This window comes from Ips typographus, linkage group LG12, assembly GCF_016097725.1.
Source record: "Ips typographus isolate SLU linkage group LG12, UJ_Ityp_2.0, whole genome shotgun sequence".
Classification (NCBI taxonomy): Eukaryota; Metazoa; Arthropoda; class Insecta; order Coleoptera; family Curculionidae; genus Ips; species Ips typographus.
The window spans coordinates 10,053,722-10,059,721 of NC_138433.1; the positions used below are offsets into that span (position 1 = coordinate 10,053,722).

At 38.0% G+C, this 6,000-nt stretch overlaps 1 long non-coding RNA gene across 1 annotated transcript in view; it reads right to left on the reverse strand.

Moving 5' to 3' along the window:
- LOC145736461 (uncharacterized) overlaps window positions 1–4,699 on the reverse strand; it is a 144,365-nt gene extending 139,666 nt beyond the window's left edge. Inside the window, exon 1 of the long non-coding RNA XR_014179951.1 lies at window positions 4,531–4,699. This is a non-coding gene — a long non-coding RNA (uncharacterized LOC145736461). The remainder of the gene's footprint in view (window positions 1–4,530) is intronic.
- Window positions 4,700–6,000: the final 1,301 nt, after the last annotated feature.

Consider the following 6,000-nt stretch of genomic DNA (forward strand, 5'->3'; position numbering starts at 1 on the left):
ACCCATTTCGTTTTATTTGAGAAATAAACATTTTTTTATTAGGCTGCATGGTTGGGATTAGCTGGTACTCTAGCTGGCTAAGCTCTTGACACACGGTGATATTGGAGACCTGCAGAGCATGTTAATAACACTAGTTTTGAGTGTTTTGACAACTGCAAATATGCCGTCGCAGTTACGTTATTCCAACCAAGATTACTTAAATCTGTTATTATTTACGGAGAATGTGATAAAGTTGTGAGTAGAACGTGTGAGGTATTTGCCGCTCGTTATCCAGAAAAAACCAAAGCCATCAAGAAAAACTGTGAAGCAAATAATTGAAAATTTTAAGAATACGGGATCTGTGAAGATAAAAGCTATATTAAAACAAAACCAATCCTTAATAATACAAATGTAGAAATTGCAATTTTGGGGCTATTTTGTTTGGAAATCCAAACTTCGTTAATAAGACAAGTTTCCGCAGAATCAGACATTGTTACGGGTTTTTTTTGGCAAAAGGTTTGTTTTCTTTGATTTTGGGGGGGTACTTACATTTCGCTATTCTACTGCAATTTACAGTAGGCCGGCTGTCACAAATTACCTTTTTTTAACTAATTCACACACTATCTGAGCAACTAAGCAAAATGTTTCACTTCTTCTAAAGTAATCTAACCTTAAAGATAGTAATACATAAAACTTTAATTTCAATAAATAATACATGTAAACATTCTCTGGTTTGACATTGACATGATGGTTCAGCGACGGTTGACTGTATTGATTGATGTATTGATTTTGTCGTTTGTATTCTGTCATGTTTAGAGTTCAAATTAACGACCAATGGTAAAATAGTTTTATTACAGGTGTCTATTTTGACCAATTGCAGCTTAACTTAAGAATGGTCTAGAATCTAGTTTAGGCAAACTGCCATTTTCTTTTGGGTTTTGATTCCACATGGTGGACATTAACCATTAACGCTTGAGCGGATTTTTCAAATCAAAGTAGGTTCATCAGTCTTTAAAAATATAGAATTAAGTTTCTGAAATACCTTCTTGGGGATTTAAAGAAAAGACTTTGGTAAATTCCTATTTTGTATTACCAGGAAAAGCCCATCAACAACTCGGGTAAGTTTAAGTTGCAATTGTGCTTATAAATACTCACTTAATGTAGGTTGCTATTGTCAATCCTAGCGTGCTTGACAGTCATTGTAACTAGAACATGTTTTCTAGGTTTTTTTTCCTTTCCCACTTTACCTCCGGTGCTCCACAAGGAAAACAGCACTTGACACAATCGATCACCAACTCAACGAACACCAACTCAACGAACACCAGCACATACACTTGCAATCAGCCCTTGTTGAGAGTTTAAGCTGTCCTGATTGATTGGCATATTAGGCCTGCCTGTGCAGCATTAACTGAAGTGTCCAGGGAGTATTCGCAATCTTGAAATAAGGTCAGTCTAGTCATAAGCAGATCTGCAGGCTGCAAACACAGTTTCCTGGTCTCTGATTCACCATTGAGCACAAGCAGTCATTATATAGTAGTAATAAGGAACTTTGACATCTTCCATTACCAGTGAGAGTGTGCTTACTAAGATTTTTGGGTTTGTAAGCTCACACTAAATGCATTTAGTTGGGGTCCAGTGCTGCTTGGAAGCACAAGTTTGTCTAATTTGATCTAAAATATTTGATTGAAGGTTACCTTTTTCTTTTGCCAACCTTCTGTGAACACAATTAACACTCACCTATCCAGACTTGTACCGTAGTTAAGGTTCCGTATTCCCAAATACCCAACTTTGAGCCCGTCATTAAAATAACCATTTACCTTCCCCTTTTGTAAACTGATTTGATATAAATAGCATACACAACATGTGATACATATTGCTGTGCTTTTGAACTTGACATTTTAAGGTTAGGTTCTGAATTGTCACTCAGTACATTAATCGAATACTTTGATTTTTGACAGTCGATAATTTTGTTTTTAAATAAAGAAGAGGCCTTTGCCATAAAACGGGGTACTTGGTGGTATTATTTAGGATTTGTATTTTGCATTACTGATATTTGGTCTAGCGTTTGGGGATTTCCCGCTTTACCGTTCGATTACTGCTCTCCTCAAGCCCAACACGACGGTGCAAAGTGGGTGGCGCCATTGAAATTTAGCTTGTTAACCTACACCACTCTCCGTGAGTAGTTAGCCTGGGGCATTCACCGAGTGGCTTGAAGAGGTCCCGTGACCACCCAATCTTGTTTTGTAAAATAAGTCTTTCGCCTAGTATTTTCAATCTAGCAAATTCCATTGTTACAACATATCCTAAAGCTCAATTCAAAGGATCTTGAAGAAACATAAATTTCACCCTTTTTCATTTAAATTAGTGCAACACTTCAAAGAGGTTGGATTTCCGAAGAGAGTGGTTTTTAGTGAGTTTTTGCTGGACTAGTCACTATGGAGAAGAATTGTTTTTGAATAATATTATTTAGAGCGACGAGGTCAAATTTACTAAAAATTGAATGTTCAATAGACAGAATTCACACTACTGGTGTGACATAATCCATACATAATTAGAGAGAGAAATTTTCAAGAAATCTGGAGTTTTATGAATAAAACCCTGTATAATGTAGCGACCAGGTATGCAGCCACCGTACAAGCCGCTGTAAGGCGGGTTGTAGGGACTTCAAAGTGACAGACTGACGTTTGACAGTGCCTTTTCGGAAGAATTGACAGAACTGACGGGTGACAAAAATAGGATTATGAAGGTTGTTGTGGACGAAAGTTGTTGTGTAGTTAGTTTTAATACTTTGAATTAGAAATAAAGGACTCTAAAACGTAAACCGGCTACAAAGTGGCTGCCCAACGTGGTGCCGGTAAATTCTTTTTCGTGTAGTAGTGTTTTTTCTCAGACTTTTCGGAGCAATCTTGTTGATTCTCTGCGTCTGCTTTTCGGCTTAGTTTGCCGCCAATCACCACGTTTTGGTGCCCTGTTAATGGAAAAAGACAGTTCCCGAACTCAGCGATAACTCAGACGTGAAACTGCAAAAAGCCAACAACCCAACGTTGAATTATCCACCCATGGCAACCAACATCGTAATGACACAGGAAATGTTACAACAACTGCTTACTGGAGTAATGATAAACGTTCCCCGTAACGTGGAACCGGTGCCTGCACTCATACCAGAAGGAAACTTTGTGGACTGCAAATCGCGCTTTTCGGGCAAACGTACAGACAGTGTTGATGCCTTTATCGATGGCATTTCAGTGTACAAACAGTGTGCAAATGTATCTGATGCAAATGCACTTCTCGGTTTATCCATGCTATTAGACAGTGATGCTGCAACCTGGTGGCAAGGTGCAAAAACAACTGTGACAACATGGAAAGATGCCATGGAAGCTTTGCAACATGCTTTTGGAAGAAACCAGCCTCCATATCAAATTTACCGTGAACTGTTCTCCAAGAACAAGGTAAGGAGCCTACAGATATATTTGTGAATAAAGCAAGAGCCCTTTTGTCCAAATTACCATCAGCTGATGAGCGTTTAAAGAGTCAAATTGACATGATATATGGCCTATTACATAGTCGTATTAGACGAAATGTCCCACGTGATTCCATTAATTCTTTTGAAACGTTAATTACAAAGCTAGAGCTGTTGAAGCTAACTTCTCAGAAAACTTGACAGTAATCTCAGTAACTCTTCGCCCAAAGTGAAAATTAGATGAAGCATGTCGTAAATATGCGTCTACAAAACCTACGGAAGTTGTCAATACCTTCCACCTCGAGTTCCACAGTGAAACCCAGTTTTTCTTGCTATGGATGTGGACTTGCTGGTTACCTTCGCAGTAACTGTCCACAGTGCCGAAGAACTCTAAGACCCAGTCCATCTGAGACCAATTCTGTGGATGTTTTAAACCTTGAAATTTGCTCAAGTTCATATTCAAATGAAAAACCCATTCTTGAGATTGAAATTGCAGGATTGCGAGGCCTTGCCACTGTCGATACTGGAGCAAAGTACAGTATTGCCGGTGAAAAGCTGTATCAACATCTAAAACAAGTTAGCTGTCCCTCTACGAAAATAAGTTTGACAGTTTCTTTTGCAGATGGGGAACCTCGTAATGTACATGCTGTTCGCTTCGAATGTCAAGTACAAGTGCAGAGCAAACTTTGACAATGTTCTTTATTGCAATGCCTGAGTATACTGTCACGTTTAATTTATGAGCCCTTCTGGGTTCACCAATTAAACTGACTCACGACGTTAAACGTCGTGCCGGGATCTCAGTTTTAGGGATGGAATCAAACACTGAGTTTTCCTTGTATCACACTTAGATCTATTAAACACGGAATACACAAATGGATGCACAATACGGTTGTAAACAAAAGGTTGACAATTAACAATTGTACTTACATCGTCATAGCTAAGGACTTAGCTTTTCCTGGCAATGGCTTGGTCACTTCGCGTTTTTAAACAACTTAGAGAACGGACTAATTAACTTAATCTTTTGACCGAGGAGAGTCGACATTACGACTTCTCGGGTCAGCTGGTCACACTACCGTTGATCGGTTTCGCACTTCTCCTCTACTGCTAAAATCGGCGTATTTTATACCCGATTGATCGGCTGACGCAGTTTGTTATTGTCGCTTGTTTTTCACATTTCTGCAAAGCAGGTGGTGGTGACTCATCACCGATACGGTGCACTCGGTGCATGACACATTCGGTGCATCGTGATGCGACCTTGCCTCGTGCGCTTAACATTTCGCAATCCTCGATGTTTTTTAAGTTAATCAGTCCATCTTTTCAATTAATGGATTTTCCATTCGTGACATATGCCTCCGCCCCAGAAAAACTGGTCCCCAGTTTTATATGAACATAATAAAACTTTAAACAATAGAAAAAAAAAAACATATCGTTAACATAAATTCAAAAATGTACATTGGTACATACCAAGATATTATGATAAATGGTTAGTAGGTTTACATATGTGAGTATTTCATGGTACTCAGTTAAGTTTACAATCATGTCTTAATAATAAGTTAGTACTTATTCTAACAAGAAACCTAATATTCGGTTCCGGCAATGGCAGAACAAAAAAAAATATTGCAACACTGAGAAAAGTTCAATAGAGGTTTAGTCCTATGAGCCAAACTTCGCATTTCACATCACTGAACACCATTGTGATCACTGTTCCATAAATGTTTGTGGTGTGGGTCGATCAATGAATCGATGATTCGGCTAGCTTGGACCTTCGTATTAATGTACAGGCCCATCGGGAGTTCCAACAAAAATAATGGCTCATCATAGTTCGCCTCTTTCTTACATAGCCCTCAGTGTTACATGAAATAGAAGACAAAAGGTTAGTATGTGCTACTTAAGGCTTAATATACAATATTATGTCTTATAACAAAATTAATTTGAGCATCATTTGTAACCTTTATTTATTTGTTAGTATGTACGACCCATTTTCCATTAAAAAAATAAAAATGGAACGTGTGAAATTCATTTTCCAATTGCTGTAAAGCAAGGAATCCCGTGTATGCACCGCGTAATCACGATTAGTCATGTAAACAACGTCGAACTTTTATGTTAGTAGCTCGTTATCAACCAACAAGATTGTCGGAGCGTCGTCTCAGGAATACTCGCCTCTTCAGCGAAACATTTTTTATCACACCTATTAGTTCATGGCGCTAAAAAAATAATTGGATTAATTTCATGACAATGTGACTAGATTATACTCGCTATTTGGGGATAATATGGCATCATACATTCCAAAAATTTTTATTGTATATATATTTTTTTATATATCATCCACTTGTGTATATCACGTCTGTATCAACATATGCATATATATATAGCCATTAAAATACAAAACAATACATAATAAACAAACAATAATGAAGGTAACATAGAATTAGATTGCAGATCTCATAGCTGCTGATACGCATATGGGCCCATGTTGTCGAATGGTTCTAATTGCGCGATAAACGGCTGTGTTACCGCGTGTCTAAGAAGTTCTTCAGTCTGTTGCTGATTAATGGACCCCC